General features: G+C 41.9%; 1 protein-coding gene across 5 annotated transcripts in view; it reads left to right on the top strand.

Annotated features, from left to right (window-relative positions):
* Positions 1–10,773: 10,773 nt before the first annotated feature.
* The window catches only part of HYCC1 (hyccin PI4KA lipid kinase complex subunit 1), a 43,321-nt gene continuing 36,112 nt past the window's right edge, over positions 10,774–17,982 (top strand). For 3 of the 5 annotated variants that reach the window (XM_071429183.1, XM_071429187.1, XM_071429186.1), the window contains exon 1: positions 10,801–10,904. The gene's annotated coding sequence lies outside the window, so the exon portion shown is untranslated. Of the gene's footprint in view, positions 10,905–11,677; positions 11,800–17,982 lie in introns of those variants that run through there. The other 2 variants (XM_071429184.1, XM_071429185.1) reach the window with 2 other exon arrangements.

Genomic DNA, 17,982 nt, shown 5'->3' with positions numbered 1-17,982 from the left:
AAGAAAGAAAGAAAGAAAGAAAGAAAGAAAGAAAGAAAGAAAGAAAGAATCTACATTCTTCCCTTTATGTCTTTTTCCTACTCCATATTTTTGATTTTACCTTTTGCTGTCTTCTCCTTTTTGATATGTATAATCCTCCTAAGGGTAGCATTTTATGAATGAGCCCGTTAGTTGCATGTACGAGTAGTTCATGTAACTATTCCTCCAGCTGTGTGGGTGATATCCTTCAAAGAAAATGCACTAGTGTTTCCTAGAAGTGTGATTTAACATCATTGCCCATTAAGTGGAGCAGTTTGAAAAAGCCTTTTGTAAAATCTTTAGAAGTATCTTATCTTTTTGGTAGAGGTATAGTATTTACTGGGTTTTTTTCAGCTTGTGACAGGTTCCTAAGCTGCCAGGCACTGACAGCACATTCCCAGCCTGCCAACCCTAATACCTTTGGCAGTAGATGGCTGCTTTTAGCAGCAGTTGTCTGCTGCCAAATTACTTAGCCAAAGTGTTTCTGATTTCTAGACAAGTTGGAGTGCAGGACAGGCGTGCTCAGGAAGTTTGATAAAGGGCACATCAGGATTCCTACCCATTTGTAGACCAAGCAACTGCTCAGCACGTATCATACATGGTGCTGTCCCTTGCTGGCCTGCTGGTCACAGACACTGCTTCATCCCAGTTTATCCTGCATTATCTCACACTGTTGTCACTACCAAGATCTAATTTTGCCATTTGAAGCTTTCAGTGTCTCTTTAAGTATGGCCAAATTTAAGATTCAAGGCCTTGCTGTCAAAGACTCTTGTGATACTCCAGTCACATTTTTTCTCTTCTTGCTTCCACAGAAGCGATTCCTTAATGTTATTCTTCTGTCCTCACCTCTCACCCTTATTACAGTGAATTTTCTTCATGTGGAAAATATGTTCTCATTTTGTATATAGTGATTTTTCCAAAGAATTCATTAAATTCAGACTACCCCCTCATCTGCAGGCACCCATTACTGTTTCTCTTCCTGCACAAGAAAAGCAATGGGAGCTCCAGGAGGCAAACAAACTCTTTTGTTAATTAAAGCCCTCTTTTACAGTGAATCTGTGCTTGTGCAGACTTATTTGCAAGTTTATTTAATCAGGAGGATTTGGGTTATTTATTTGAAAATTTATTTGATCAGGAATATCATGGCAAAATCTGGCCTGTTGTGTGCACTCCTTTCCTGGGAAATTCCTCCATAAACCTACTCAGAAGCAAGAGCCAGAATCCCCACACAGCCTCTCCATTCCAGACAGGCTGAGCCTGCAGACACCACCTGCTCTCACACAGCATTTGCCCCACATCATTATTCTCTGCTCCTGGCCATAGAAAAGGAACAGAACAGAGTGAACAAAAGGACAACAGAATGACTTGGCACATGCCACCCCTCTTGCAGGTGGTGGACCTCTGGAGGCTGGAAGGAGGCAGCCAAGGTGCAGCCATAGTCTGCAGTGAAATGGGCTTAAAGGAAAATAAGTGTGCTTCCCTGCAAAATTTTATTTTGAGAAAACATCTACAATGAGTAATGACTTCAGTTTCATTCAAACAAATTGCAGAAACTCATTTCCAACAAAAGGAGTTAGACATGATGCTTCAGAAAACATATTCATTCTCCTTTTCAGTTACTCTCCTGAGTAACTCCCTTTCAGTTATTGTGAAGATCTATTTGCATTTGCAAATATGAAGTGAAAATGTAGCAAGACTATACACTATTTTTTCTAGCCAACATCTGGTATTTTTATTGTGGAGAAAACAAAAAACATCATATGCAAAGCATTGCATATATTTTCTTTTTAGTTTATACTGTTTTGCATAACAGCTTTTTAATATCTCCTTTCTTTTAACAAACTTGTGCTTCAGGTTAGGATATCTTTGGAGTGCACAATAATACATATTATTTTACAGTTAATATCTGAATCTTTCAAGAGATATTTAACAAATTTCTTTTCATATAATAATTACAGTTAATATTTGAATCTTTCAGGAGATATTTAACAAATTTCTTTTCATATAATAATAACTAAAATTTTCATATAATAATAACTAAAATTGTCTGGACAAGACAGTTTTATTTACCCGTATTAGATGAGGTTTGAATTGTTTCTTCTAATCCTTTTTTCTCATGTGTCTCTTGAGGGAGTTGCAATTTAAAATGTCTAGAACACAAGCATTGTCATGTTGCTCTTCACACGTTTCAATACTGTAGCAGTTCCCAGTGAGTGAAATTACACCAACCCTGCTGATGTTAGAAGCCTTCATTCACACTCGGACAGCAAAATCCTTGCTCAGCCCTATCCCGTCCAGTAGATGTCATCGTGGCAATGGAGAATACTGCCAGGGATACTGGGAACGAGATCTCCTTTGCCAAGGCAGCAAGAAAGCTTTGCAGCAATAGACTTTGTTTCTGTCAAAACAAGGTAATTCTCTCAAAGCCTTGCATTTATGGAGAGCTTTTCCTTTCTATAAAGAGAAACATGTTGACTAGTAAAACACCAGGCCGTGGTCCATGGCAGTGGTGTCTACGTGCTCTGAAGATGGTTATAAGTAGAGATGTATATGGGAAGAAATGCACATGCAATACTCAGTTTGTCAATTCTTTGACTTTTTGGTTTTTTCCATAACCATACAATTTCTTGTGTGCATACAGTTACCTGTCCTGCTCAAAGCCATCATATCCTTTCTGTTCTACTTCCCCCCTCCCTGCCCTAATCCTCTAGAAATAATTTCTGCAAGGAAAACCCGGATCCTCCTATTTCATTTTTACCACTGGTGAATCTCTCCCCAGCTGTCACCACCTGAGCTGCTGGGTGCCCAGCCAGTTGTAAGGTTTGTAGCTGCCTCAGTGGGTCGCTGAGCAGGGAGTAAATCCACAACCCTGTATTATTACCAGGTATAATTTTAATCTCTCCAACAGAGAAGAAATCCCCAGAAAAGCCAAAAGACAAGTCAGTCACTGACAGTTTTACCTGCACAAGGGCTCCAAGGCTCCAACAAACACATCTATATCATTTGAAAAACATATTGAACATATATGGAATTATTGAAAATATGTTAACTATTGTTCAATAGCTGATCTGATTTTCTCACAAAGGTCATGAAGTTCAGGATTAGAAAAAAATATCAGACCCCTTTCTCCACCCTGGAAGTCCCAACAGTTTTGTTTGAACGTGTGATATGTATTTAGTGATGTTGTCCCTTTCTAATTTTAGCACTGCTACATCTGTGTTCTTCATGACAGACTGACAATATGTAAGATGTCGTCAGATAAAACAGAGCACAAGCTGAGCTGAGTGAAACAAGCTGCTGAGCTGAAATGTGACTTTCTAAAAATCAACAGGGTGCAGCTACATCAAATAATAAGTACATAATTTGAATGTTCTCTTTTGTCTAGATAATAGCCCTATGAATAATGAGATTTTAGTTGTTAAAATGGCAGGCTTTGGGGAAGCAGAAAGCAAGAAAGCAGAGCACTAACGGCTTGATTAACTTAAGAGTCTGCTTCTCCTCCTTACTCCAGTCTTTGAGACTGAAGTAAGTTCCCTGTGACTAACATAAATTCTAGGGGAAATGGCCAGATAACTAAAACAAATTTGTGACCTCTCAACATTAAGAGGAAAGCAATTCTTATTGGCAAGATTTTTGTCATTGTTCACATTCTTAAAAAAAATGTTGGCTGGAATTTTGTCCTTGACCAAGTGGAAAGGCTCTCTGCTGGCAGGAGAACAATGTATTTAAAAAAACAAAGCAACTGATGCTTTTGACAGAACAAGAACAGACATCTGTCTGGCTGTTCTGAGTAAGCAAAAATAGCAGAAAAGCCTCATAAGGTTCTATTAAAATAAACGGGGTAATGAAAGGGTTGCAAAGAATGCACTTGTTTGTAAGTTATCACCTCATCTGGGCACTGTCAAAGAAAATGGGAAAAAAAAAGTATTTCTTTTATCCTCAGGAAATGTAGGATGTTATATTATCAAAGTTAACAGTGAAAGCAAATTGTAAAAAACCCCTACAGTAACATTTTAAGAACTGTGAAGATATAGCTATTAACTATAAAAGCAGGATACAAACTTAGCTATAATCTCTCAGAAAAGGCAACAAAAATAATGACCTAGCTCACGTTCACTTTGGATTTTGCTTCAAGTATTTGAGATATTTTTTAGATATATTGTCCTATTTAAGAATATTTATGTTCCCATTAGCAGTGTTCCCATACTTTTTCTAAAAGCATTTTATAGCACTGTAATTTAATTTCACTTAAGTCTTAAAATATTCAGTCTGTAACTCACTGCTTTGAGAGGAAAGAATAAGCATCACAGATAAAAGCCCAGAAGCTCTGAAAGCTAACCATAAAGAGACATCACTCAATTCTCTGTATCTCTCTCTGAGGAGGGTCAAATATGCCCAAACTCTTCTTAAAAACCTGAGCTGATGGTAATTCCACGTTTTTCTCCAGGAATCAGCAGCTGCAGTGCTATCAGTACAGTTAGAGCAGGAGTATAGGAAATATGGAGACAAACTTTTTACTAAGGCCTGTAGTGATAAGGCAAAGCATAATGGTTTACAGTAAAAGAGTGTGATTGAGACTAGATATAAGGAAGAAATTTCTTATAATGATCATGGTTAATCACTGGAACTGATTGCCCAGAGAGGTGGTGGATATCCCATCCCTGGAAACATTCAGGATCAGGTTGGACTCTGAGCAACCCAATCTAGCTGCAGATGTCCCTGCTGGCTGCAGGGGTGTTGGACAAGATGACCTTTAAAGGTCCCTTCCAATCCAAACTGTTCTATGATTCTATGATTTCCTAATTCCAACCTTCTGTCTCCCTTGCAGCTTAGCTTGCAATTTGTCATCCTATCTGCTTTAAAATAAACATTAATCTCTCTCAGGATTATGAAACTTAGTAATGTAATTGAAGCCTTAACTTTTCCGGGGGGAATTGCTTGAAATGTGAATCTCTAAGCCAGTGCTGGTTCTTGTACACTGGAAGAGCTACAGCTGACAGTAGAATGTGGCCATGGCAGTGGCCACAGGTCAGACCAAAAATATGTTTCTGTGCAGAAGCACTGATGCTGCTTTTCAGGGCTGCTTTCACAGTTCTGTGTGGAGCCAACCACAGTACATGGCCTGAGGACTTCCTAACACTGGCTGGGTGTCCAGGGTGTCTGCTTCTCTGGATTAGCAGAGGACCCATGAACTTTGCAGGCTTGGCTCTAGCACCCTAACTTTGGGGCTAATGGGTTTACATCAGAAGGGAGAGCTTCCTACACAAAAACGTGTGCATGTGTTTCCAGCTCTTGGGATCGAAAGGCAAAGCTGACAAGCAGTGAAATGTCAGCTGGTAGCTCGGAGCGCAGCCACAGCCCCTGCATGAGCTCAGCAGGGAGGGAGGGAGGGAGGAAGTGGTGAGCGCGGCCGGGCAGCCTCGCACAGCCGGCATCGCCCCGGCCCGGCCCGGGGGCACGGCTGGGCCCGCTCCCTGCCCAACATCCCATGGCTGCAAGGTTCTCTCGAAAAGAATGTACAGCTCCTGGGCTGGCCAGGGTGTCTGACCGCCCTTGTAAACCGAGCTGCTAATTTTCTGTAGTCCAGCAGCAAGATAATAAATACACGCATTCAGAGTACTGACAACGTGCCCAGGCACACAGGGGCGGGAGAGGAATTTTCTGTAGGAGTAACAATTAGCAAGCATCTGAAGAGCCATGAAAACTCAAAAATCCCTGAGTTGCTTTGCAGCGTTTTTCCCCATGTCTCTCACAGCATCCTCACTAGCCCTCCCCGTTCCTCCTTGTGTATACAGCGAGGAGCAGACCCCAGCCAGGCTCTACAAACAGCTGTGGTTTGGGAGAGGAAACCCAGCTCAGCCGTGATAATTAGGATAACTGTGATACTTTAATTGAGCTGCTAATACCAAGGCAGAGGTGTTGCATAGGAGACCTGTGGGTAGCAGCTTTTCTTTCAGTCCTTTGCTGAGCAGGAAGGACTGTGGCGCTGAGTGCGTGGGCAGTGTGCCACAGGACTCACGGGAGGTGCTCTGCTGTAGGGGATCCTTATCTCTTCCTTCTAGCTTCCCCCTCCCAAAGACAGCCTTTCCTGCTGTCAGTTCTCTCTGTGTTTGACTGTACTTCTCATAACAGCAATCTCCACATTGCTCCTCTCTTCCTCTCCCTTACCTTGAGGGCTCATTTCTAAAATTTTGGACCTGGCAGGCTTTGATGCAATGCTTGTGCCTTTCCACTCAAACAATTAGTCGTGTGAACTGCTGTGCTTAAAAACCTACATACATGCTTTTAACCTCCGCTTTTTAAGTGTGAGGAAGAAAAAGTAATGGATATCCTAGCTCTTGTGTAGTGAGGATAGGCTATATATTATTTATGTTTATGTTGATTTGGTTGCTATGTTTTTAAATATTGCCTTATGTTAGTGGTATACTAAGAAAAAGCTTTTTCTGTTATCAAATCCTTTTAGTATTTTCTTCTCAAAATTTAATAAAAATCAGAATCTATTATGTTGTACTTTCAGGTATTGTAAGTATCATCTCTAAGTGCACAATATTGATATGGAACATACTGTTTAGATAACTGACCTTCAACAGCAAGACAGATGCAGTTTTAAATTTGAGTTACATGAATTTAAACTTTTGGAAAGCCTTTGCATAGTACAATAAATTAACTCTTTTGGTTTTGATTCTACTGTAGTGGTTTTGTGATAAATATTTATTTGCAATATTAGCAAATCAATCCATAGTAGTGTTGTGCCTGTGTGTAAGCTTTGTCATGAAAATGAAGTAAGGAGAACTCCAAGCTAGTAAGAAGTGTCAGATAAAAGCTATCTTTATTTAGAATGCATAAAACTTCCCACAAATTATAAATTCATGATACCTCTTTATAGTTCTATGCTAAAGTGTGATTTTTATTTTTAATTTGAAGTTCTACTAAAAGGACTTTATTCAAAAAATTGACCAACAAAATGGTTATAGAATCCTTCCTTCTCAAACAGTTTCCTTTAAAATGCTTTGTGATAATATGAGAAATCTGCGACTGTGAGATATTCAGTGTTTCAGAGTCAAACACATGTTAGCTAGTGATTTTTCACTTTCTGGAAAGATCTGGTAAAGAGCTTTCTGCTAGAGCAATTTTCTGTCAAAACATGGATTTGATAAAATATAACATTTTGTAGGAAGATATTGATTTCTTTTATGCTTTCAAGAGAAAGCTATAGAAATATTTTATTTATGGTTGAAACGAGAATATAAAGAAGAAAACCATAAGTCAAAACTGAACATCTGACACTGTCAAAATATCAAAACCACCATGCCAGTGGTTTCAGAGGCCCTAAAATAAAAATTGCAGAAGTTGTGGGGATTTTTTACAAAAAGTGCTATCATCCTATTTCTGTTAGAAGGGAAAATTCGGAATATCTGTTTTTACCTCCTAGTTCAGCATGATTTTCTTACTTTTTTTCTCCCTGACTTTTTACATGCTTTGCTTACTGAAACTGTTTTCATGAAGAATGCCAGACCAGGAATCTCCAGAGCCTTCCGCACTTGATACAAAGCTCTTGGACCTCTGCTGATGTGAAGAATGACTCGATGCTTCCTTGCAGACCCAATTAGGGGAGTTAATCAAAGGCTCTGTAGGAGTGCAGTGTGAGTTCTGGGCATCTTTGAAAATCTTAGCTGAATTTCTAATCAAGAGCACTGACTGCTCTTAATTCTGCAGCGAGTGTTTCTCCATCCTAATCACAACCGAAGGGCTGCTCCACAGTGGTGCTTCCATCCATGGAGCCTGGCCTAGGCTGGCACTGGGACAGAGGACCAAGCAATTGTCCCTTCTGGAATTCTGCCTCTCTCCCTAAACAGGCCCTTCTTGGTGTCTCATAGGCTACAGATCTGACCTGAGATCAGATGACTGGAAATAACTGCTATTTTATTCCCAGGGTCCAGATGCATTATGCTTTAAAAATGGTCTCTGTGTTGAATTGAGCTTTAAGAACATGGTCATATGACAGAGATTAAGGTTGTTAAGTATTTATTTATCAAGGATTTCTATTTTTAAAGAAGCTTACAACTCCATTATATATCTAAATATAAGAACTTGTAATGAATAGGCAGAGATTGAAAATTATGAAGTGGGCAGAAGCTCTAGGTTCCAAATTATATTTCTGAGAAATGAGAATGTTTTATGAAATCTGAGGACATCTTCTTCCTGGAAATACTGTTTGTGAAAGAGCACTGAGCAGTCCTGACTTCTGTGAAAGTGGAACAAAACTTCTGATTCTACATGGCCTTCCTCTGAGAGGGCAGTTTGAAATGGATTGCTAATGGCAAAAAATTCTGCCCTAAACATCAGACTAAACTGCAGTAAGGGACGTGTACATCTCTTCACAAAAATCTAAACACATTAAAACCAAAATTTATTGCATAATTTTTGTGTATCTAGAATATTTAAGGCTAATGTGCTAAGAATGACTGAAACACTAAAATAATTTAGGAATTAAAAAAATAAAATCTGTGGAAGCAATATAAGCTGAACTATTTTCTTTTGCTAATGTGACCTGACCTCGAAGGACAGTTATCTAGTTATCTGCTGCATGAAAATAATTTGCCTGCCTTTTGTTTGCAGATGATTCATTACTTTTGATAATCTTTAGTGGTATAACACATTAATAACAGTAAAATTAATAACTAATGATAGCATGATCTCGGTTCCTCTGTTTGCAATTATCAGGGTCACTTAGTATGTCACAAGCCACATCAGTAGGCAGACTCCCTCCTGACACTGGGTCTGAGCATGCAGCCTAATAAACTCCTCCTGCACTGCTGTATCTCTGCTTCCACTGCTTGTTCTTTGGTCCTCTCAGAACTGCAGGACCAGCAGTAAACCAGCTCAGGGGACAGAATTGTGTTTGAAAATACTTGGGTTTTTCTACTTGGTTCTCTTCTCTTGGCTTTTTTTTTTGGTAGCTATTGGGTCCCAAAACCCAGGAGGGTCTCAGGAATAGTGACAGGCAGCAGCTGGGAAAGACACTGTGATGGAGGCTGTGTATGCCTGCAGTGCTGTTGGCAGAAAGAGTGATGGGAGTGCAGAGAAAGCCAGTCAGGTAAAGAGCTTTTGAAAACCAAAACCCCCAAACTGTTAAGTATTCTGACTGTGACACAGATGTGTATTATTTCAAAGGTAGAAGTTTATTATCTCCCTTTAAAAGTTCCATTTGGTTGTTCCTAAGATCATGGCATTTAACTGTCTCTCTTCATCTTAGCGAAATAATAAAGCTTTTATAAACCTTTGTTGGAATTAATATCTATCTTGTCAGGAAAACAGACCTATTTTATCCAGTGTCATAGAAACTGATGACAGAATGAATTTAGACCATAACACAGTGGGAGTATTCTAAAGACAAATGCCTTAGTAAGACATTTATATTCTAAAAGCAATTTTTATGTATTATGGTTTACATTATAAAAGGTCCTTGAAAATAACACATATTTTATTGTCAACAAATTAGTATACTATATACCTATGGAGATGAATGGTACAATAGCACAAGTCTAGAAACTGCTCAGACAGAATGGTACTGATGTATGTCCCTATGCAGGATGGCCAAGAAAGAAGTGCATTGAACCTGGTATTTTCTGAGGTTCAAGGCTCCAGAGAAGTCAATAATCTTGTGTGTGAACACATTATCTACCTCTACAGAGTAACTGAGGAAATTAACATGTGCCAGGCATAGAAGACCATGGCTTTTAAATGAGTAATCATATGGGACAGCACTTTGTGACAGTGTTGGTGGTGTTAATTCAGGCTCTGCCATTACATGATATTTGACACAGATCAAATCACAGCCTCCTTGCCTTGATTTCACCACACAGCAATTAGATTACTGATTAACTTAATCTTTATTAATCCAGAGGTTTACCAGAAGTGCATGCTTCTGAGGAATAAAACTTACATCCTGAAAGCATACTTAAAAAGAAACTCTGGTGGTAACAAAAAATGTAAAAATAAAAATTAGCTATTTGTGGGACATGCAGTTTTATTTCAAGATTGCTCTTCAGAGCAGTCCAAGGATGTCAGTAGAAAAAAAATAGGGAAAAAAAAAAAAGTACTTGTATTTGGAAAGGCCTTGGAGTGCTGTGGAATGAGAATTGCCCACAATTGCTTCACTTGGGGAAGGCTGGTAAGAATCCAGTAGCTAAATAATGATTAAGACACGCCTGATGAAAATTAAGAGGCATTCAGTTCCGCGTCATTCCCATCAGGGTGCCCGTGAGCATCTCCTGCCGAGGTACCTTTGTAGGGCTGGGGCACTGCCAGACTTGCCTGCCTCCGGCTCTGTCTTTATTTCCCAGTGACAGGCCGGGGGAACGTGTGACTCGGGACAGCGGTAGAGCACTCGCAGCTCCGGTGCTGCTCTCTCGAGCCCGTCCCAAGCTCTGCCGCCCGTCTTGTCCCGAGTGCCCGCTGCCACCCCCGCTCGCTGGGCAGTTTCGGGAGCGGCCGCTGCCCCGAAGGGCGCATCTCCCCGCGGGGCACGACCCTGCCCGGCGCTCCGGACTCCACCTGAGCTTCCCTCGGAGCCAGGCTCCCGGCCCGGCCGCAGCACGGAGCCCACGACTGGTCCGCTTCCCGCGCCCGCCCCGGGGCGCCCTCACAGCGCGACCCCCGCTCCCGCCCGGCCTCGGAGCGGGCCGGCCCCGCCCCTCGGGGAGCGGGGCGCGCGCACGGCCCGCTCTGCAGCGCCATTGGCTGGCGTGACCGCGCTGCGCGCTCCGGTTGGCTGCGGCCGCCGCCAGGCAGCGGCGGGGCCGGGCGGGGTCCGCCCGCCGCTGCCGCTCCCGGCGGGAGGGTGAGTTTGAGTCGCGGCCGCGGCGGAGCCGCCGGGAGGGAGGGTGAGTTCGGTTCCCGGCCGCTCCCGCGGGGACAACTTTTTTTCCCGCGCGGGGCTGGCGCATCCCGACGGGGCAGCCGCGGCCGTCGGGCAACTCGCGGCCGACTGAGCGGAGCCCCCCCAGGCTGCGGGTCCCGCGCCCCACCCTGGGGCAGCCGGCGGCGCGCGGCTGGGGCGGCCGTGGCTCGCCGGGGCGGCGGGGGGTGCAGGGCGCGGGGAGGGAGGCCGGGAGGGGGCGGCGGAGTTGCCGGGGGCAGGGCCGGTGCCCGGGGGCGATGGAGGGGCAGGGCGGCACCCTGCCCCCGGTGCGGGGCTGCTGGGTGGCGCTCCGGGCACCGGCTGCGGCTTCCCCCGGTCCCGCGGCTCCTCCGGGGCCCTACCGGCATCCCGGCCGCGTCTGGCCGCCCGCTCGCCTTGCACCGCCCGCACCCGGTCCGGCCGCGGCAGGGCACGGCGGGCATCGCCGGGGCGTCTGGGGGCCGGCGGGGCAGCGGCGCCTTGTGCCGCCGGGAGAAGGCGGCCGGGGCTGCGGGAGAGACAAAGGAGCCGCTCCAGCGGCGTCCCCGGAGCAGGGCGGGCAGCGCGGTGCCTGGCAGCGGGCTCCCGGTGCCGCCGCGGACCCTCGGGGGGAGGCTTGGGGCAGAGTTGGGCGGTGCGCTGAGGAACGCCTCCGTGCTGCGGACCCGTCCCGGGGTGCGTTCGGCGGTGCCGCCGCCGCCGCGAGTGGTGTGCCCGCCGCGGGGATGCGGGAGGTGGCAGCAACAGTTCGAACCGCGGAGTTGGGAACCCGAGCGGGCAGCGCCGCGGGCTGCAGGGCTCGTGCCTCCCTGGGCTTCGTGCTCCAACTTGGAGCACATTCAGTTGAAGTGGCCTTCCGTGTGCTTGGTGTGTCAAAGGTAAGGATGAAAGCAGAGGTAGTGCCCCTGGATTTGTCTTGTCCCATGTAATCCCGACAGCCATCACGTTTGTTTCCCGTCCAATTGAATTCTAGCTCTCTGCCGAAAAAGCTCCCCAGCCTTAGGTTCACAGGGAACAGACTTGTGTACTTAAAGATTATGAAGTCCTGTTAGTATGGACCTTTCAGGAGTTTTAACATACACTGCCAGTGTGTGAGGAAATGACTGTAGATGAACCAAATATTAAAACTTCTACTACATGGTTGGTGTTAGGGTCCTTAGCTGCAAATTCAGATTTAGTGACATTTTTTTAAGGCAAGCTGAGCAAATTGCACTGCATAGAGGCAAGAAGCAGTGTTATGGAGCAAAGCATAGAGTGACATTGGTGACTGCATTTTGTGGTATCTGAAAGGCCTTTCTGCAGTTTTTCCCTCCAATGATGGACTTACACGCAACAGTGGTTTTTCAGAAGTTTGTGCTTTCCACAACATCATTGAAAGGTTGGAGTTAGAAGGGACCTTAAAGATCATATAGTTTCATGCCTCTAATGGCGTCTTGCTTTTGTTCTCTCCACCTTTCAGCAAGTTCTTTTATGTTACAAAAACTAAGTAATGTTGTATAATGTGGTCAAATTAATTTGCAATCTATTGTAGTTTCATCAGTGAAATAGTTTTGGTAAAAGTAGTATACTTTGAAGTTAAATTTTAGATCCTTCTGGCAGTGTTTTTGGATGTATTTTTTCCTCTAGAGTTGGAAAAAAGTATTAACCCACTAATTTTGAAATACAAAACCCGTCTGCTTCTCTTCTGTGATAATCTCTTTGTGAGGCAAGGCACTTGTAATAGGCATTTTATCAGAGGGATGATAATTTTGAGGAAGTTCAGTACTACTTGGGATGATTTAGTAACTGTAACAATTCGCTTCCTTGCAGCAGTGAGCTGTTTTAAAGAGACATGTTATGTTTAATCAGAAAGCTTCTTCCAAGGAAAAAGGCTGTCAGGGTCAGGATCACGTTGAAATTCTGCTGGGTGGGTTTGCTTTCACTTGAGAGAGGCCATGGGAGACATGTTCCCAGGCATAGCTGAGTAGTTAAGTCACTTGGATTCTAATTTTGTGAGGACTTGTGTCATGAGCATGTGTGTGAGATATTGTAGGGCTGGGCACTACAAGTGGTGTGTGTCATCTGTGTTTTACTTAGCACAGTGGGGCTGGCTCTAGGCTGGGAGACAAGCCCATTTCCTGATGCATGTGACTGGGTCAAACGTAATAGTAAGTCACTGAGTTAAAGTCTCATTCATAGTACACATTCCTCTAAAACTCAATATCTTGAACCTTCCTCATGTGCATGTCAGGAAATTGATTTTTCATTAAAGCTTACCTTAAGGTACATATTAGGTTGTCTTCTTAACCTGTCACTGACTTTAATGCATGCAATGTGAAAATCACCTTGTTCATTCTAGAGGTTTAAATTATTAGTTATAAAGTGTTGACTAATGTCTGGTTATCTTAATTAGAAAATAAATTATCTGATGTAACACTGTGTCTTTTTCAGGTTGTATGGAGAATGCATGGTTTGCAGAATGATTTCTTAGAGAAAAGTCCCAGGTTTCCCGATTCCCAGGTTTCCCTTTGGGACTAAGAGCTTGTGGAGTATTTGAGGCTTTAGGATGAAACTTTCAGGAGGCATAAATGTTTATGTTGATGCGAATATTAAAATGTGGTAGCTCTTAACAAAGATCACCTGTGCACTCAGCAAACATACAAAGCCTCCATGGGGAAGAGCTTAGACTTAAATCCGATAGGTGAATTGCCAGGTCAGGTTTCATTGCCAGCCCTTCCCTTTGGCAGATGTGCTCTCTGCATAACCCAGCACGCTTCCTCTCTCACAAATGGAAGACTGGGTGGAAAGCTGATCTGTCCTTAGGTCTCCCATAGGAGTGTGTGGGCAGTTTTGGTAGCAGAAGTGGAAGTTACACCTGGGAATCACTGCACTCACGTGTGTTAGGTCCAGTGTTACCAAGCAGTCAGTCTTCCAACAGCAAGGTGCATGAAATTCAAGCAGGAGATCTGATCTTGCTGTGTAGGAAATGAGAAGCCTGACAATTGGACTTTCCCTGCCTGCATACTCTGTTTTCTTTGAAGAGAACTTGAGTCCAAATCTTGTACACTGCAGAAAAACCGAAGACTGCCCATCTGTAATTATATTCTGAGGTTAAATAGTTTGACTGGAGTGACCCTGTCTAATCTCTGAGACTTCCATGGGATTATGGAAATACAGCATGCTTAAAACCTGCAGTTTATATGCAGTGTCTTTCAATGTGTTGGTTTGCACTTGGTAGGATGTAGTTGAAAGAGGTTGTTGATTTACTGGAATCTTGTAGTTTCCCTGCTTAGGAGAATTACAACTTTTGTTTTGTTAATGCTGTTCTGTTTAATTATGCTAGTATATATATGTAAAAAAGACCTCTTAAATTAGAATTTTAGGCCTGAGATCTTTTCTTTAAATCTGTGTTTTCTTTCTGTTCCTGGAAAAAAAGCCCTTTTGGCATTTGCTGTTCTCAGTTGCTAGAATTGAAATGGTGATGTATGAAATGCACATTTGGAAGTGGAGAATGTGTTGGAATTAAAGTATTTTTTATTAGCATCAGTTATTTAGAAACTTAAATTGGATTAGTTTACTTGAAATGCTTTGTGAGATAATCTTGGAAGGCAACAACAAGATGTCAGAATAAGGACAGAAATCTATGTCAGTGTTGTTGAAGACAAGGAGTACTAAAGTATGAAAATGTTTCTAATGTGTTACTGCATATTGCTGCTAGGCTGTGTTTAAAGCTGCTGCTCCAGCTCTGCATGCCATTAAAGTGTTTATTCCTGCAATGGCCAGACTTTTTCCTCTGTAATGTGTAAGTGTATGCCCACACTTTTTAGATTAAGTACTTCTGCATGAACTTGAGATTTTCTCTAAACAACTGACATTTGAATTACTTAAAGTTATTTGAAAACATTTAAAAAGTTTTGCACAAGGCTGACAGGTGAAATGCTTCTGCATTTGTTCTTTCTGGAAATCAGATTTCTATCAGAATTTGTGTTAGAACTTTTCTAGCATGAAAACTCAAATACTCTTGTATTATATACAAAGAAAAAAAATCTGAAACACCAAAACAAACATCTGAAAGATCTAATAACTGTAATAGTTTTCAGCTAATAGCATTTCTAAATGGATATGAAGTATTTTCTTCTTGTGGTGAAACTGTTTTGAAGCCTTTGCCCTACTGAGGACCACGTTCAAGAGGAGCAGAATAAAAATAGCATCTTGGCCGAGTCTGTGAGGGCAGCTGTTATTTATGGCAATTTCTTTGGTCACATCCCCACATGAACTTACATGCTTTGCTAACAACTGGAAAGACAGCGAGTGCAAGCAGTCTAACTTACAGCCAAGTGAGTCCTGAAATTGTCTGTATTTGTCTTGTAGTGCCAGAAAGGGGAGATGTTGGTGTAGGTGTTCGTGTGATGAATTAAGAGTTCTGTTTATAAGGCTTCAGTTTAACTTCTAAATGGTGTGCAAATGTAAAACAGATGGGTTCAATAAACTGTGGTTGTTAGTAGCATTATTTATTAGAACTGAAATCAATAAAGGACATGGAATTTGGACAGATATTTAATTATCATCACTCTTGTATATGGAGAATGCCATGGAAAGTGAGGATGTGCATGAAATGTTTCTTAATTTATAAATAACTGGCAATGCTGAAGAATCATCTGAGTGTTGAGATTAAGACTTAGAAATGGGTTATCTCTTCAAAACAGATGTATGTTTTTGTTTTTCCATCTCTAACCTCTGATGATATGAAATGCTGTGTAGCAACTGAAGCATAGCAAAGAAATGTAGGTGGAAGTAATACTAGTAAAACATGCTTATTGCTGATGCAAAAGTTGCTAAGTATCTGTATTCCATCCTGATTGGCACAAGAGCTCTCATTCTAAACTTTGTGACAAAAAATGTATACTTGGGGCACTTTTGATAGCTATTAAAGACAGCTTTCTTAGGCTATCTGATCTCATACTTTTACATTTTGTTACTTTTGTTTATTTGGAATCTAACCTTTATTTAAAAATAGCATAGCATGCTCTGAAGCTGCACTGGGTATTAATTAATACACTTCAGTGCTTAAAGCCATGCTGTCTCCTAAGGTTTCCTGCTGTTTGCACTGGATAAATATTTATGCTTCAGCAAGGCATTAATTTCAACCTGACGAACAGTGCATACTACTTTAATATTTTGCTAATGCTAAACACCATGATTCACTCCTTTTGCTATATTTTATTGTGGTTCTTTTTTTTTTAGGAAAGGAGGAAAAAAATCCCATTACACTTTAAATATGTGGTAGAGAATTGTATCTAATACTCAACAATTAACCTGTCTAGTAGTCTGAGTATTGTACAATTGCTAGTGCTGGATAATATAAGGTCTCCATGAGCATCTGGTTAATGGACATGTAGTGATTTGTAAAAGTAATTGTTTTCTATTAATTTTTTTTCAATCCTTTAATACTATTTACTGTATTAAAGGAGATGACTGGAATATGTGTAAAAGCGTTAAGTTGACCTAGTAAATTTTTAAAAATTGCATTTGACAAATTTTTAGCACCAGCTACCTTCTCTGTCAGGATACTGTGAATATTTCCAGTGTACTGTGTAAAACATGTCAGGTATGCTACAGTCACATCTCTACCTGAGGAAGCAGACTAAAGGATCTTCAGGTATAGAAATGATTCTTTATTTTCCCTTTTTTCACTCCTTTGCAGTATTTGCTGGCTGAAGGAAATTGTGTTTCTTCCAGATTGGAAATAGGTAGACTGCAGCATCGTGTATTTGGTGTTAGGCTGATGAAGGGGAGAACAGTGTGATCAAAGTGGGGGAAGGAGCAGGGCTGAGGAGTTCCTTAGCTCTTGGTACTTGGTGCTAAAGCAACAATTTTATGATCCTTACAGTTAATTTAGACTCATTTTGCCAGTGAAATGCTGAGTATTATCCTACAGTTTGTGGTTAATAGCACATCTGGTTAAACCAATTACTATATACTCAGCTAAAAGAATATGTTTCTTACTGACTTCCTTTAGGCTGTGCCAAAATACCTGCCTGCTTCATGTCTGTCACATGCTGCAGCTGTGCTACTGTTTTTACTCAGTTACAGCTTTTAGGCTCAATAAGCTGCAGTCTTTCCACTCACATCTCTTACGTTCCTAATTGTATTGACTCCGTGTGTCAGGTGTAGAAAGACTAATAGGCTCCTGCATTTTTTCCCCTGCTTTGAACTAAATTCCCAGTGCAGCAGCCAGAGGAGCAGGTGAGAGAGGCTTGTGACAGTAATTCTGCACATCTGCTTACATGTGCATCTGCAGCTTTGTGAGTGCTGGTATAATATTTACCAATTTCTGCCTGTCTTAAGAGAGCGTGATTTATATTTAATTGTAAAGCTGAGCAAAAAATTTTGAGTTTCTTTACCCCTCTCCCTGTTTTCTCAGCAGCATTATGTGTTGGCACTGTAAATAAGGGTATTTTCACAACAGTCATGTTGTGATGAGACAGTTCAGACTATCAAATTTGTTCTGTTACTTAGTGAAACACAAAAAAGGAAACATCTGTTTTGCTTAGTCTGTAATGATACAGCTTGGAGAATTCTGTTGTCTCAGCTGGAATTGGTTGAAGTTTTGTTGACTTTTCAGTAATGTGTACAAATATAGCAGAACTACTCTTCCAGCACTTCTGCATCATGCTGGGGATTGGCTGAGTAAATTTGCAGTCTCTGCCACTTTTAATTCTTTTGCTGCCTTACTTTAGTTTGGTATATGTATTTTCAATATCATTCTTTTTGTTCTTAGACTGAAATTTAAGAATATCTGAAGCATATGCATTTGCATTGGTTACCAAGGGTTTTTACTAGAATGGAGTGGTTATTTCGCAGTGATATTTTTCTCCCAGACTGTTACTGGCAAACTGTAGCTGCACGGGGAAGAATGATAATGATTTTCCACCCAAAACAACATAATCAGAGGAGAAGTCTAAACTGTGCCGTTCCCTTGTATACATAGTGCACACATACATTCATTCATTCATTCCTTAAGGAATGAATGAATGAAAGGAAAAAAAAAATGAAACCTTTGGTTCATTCCTATTTTAGTG

The sequence above is a fragment of the Agelaius tricolor genome, unplaced genomic scaffold (assembly GCF_023055355.1).
Source record: "Agelaius tricolor isolate 1412-34295 unplaced genomic scaffold, bAgeTri1.0.p SCAF_6, whole genome shotgun sequence".
NCBI classification, from domain to species: domain Eukaryota; kingdom Metazoa; phylum Chordata; class Aves; order Passeriformes; family Icteridae; genus Agelaius; species Agelaius tricolor.
This window is presented reverse-complemented; position numbering and strand designations above follow the sequence as displayed.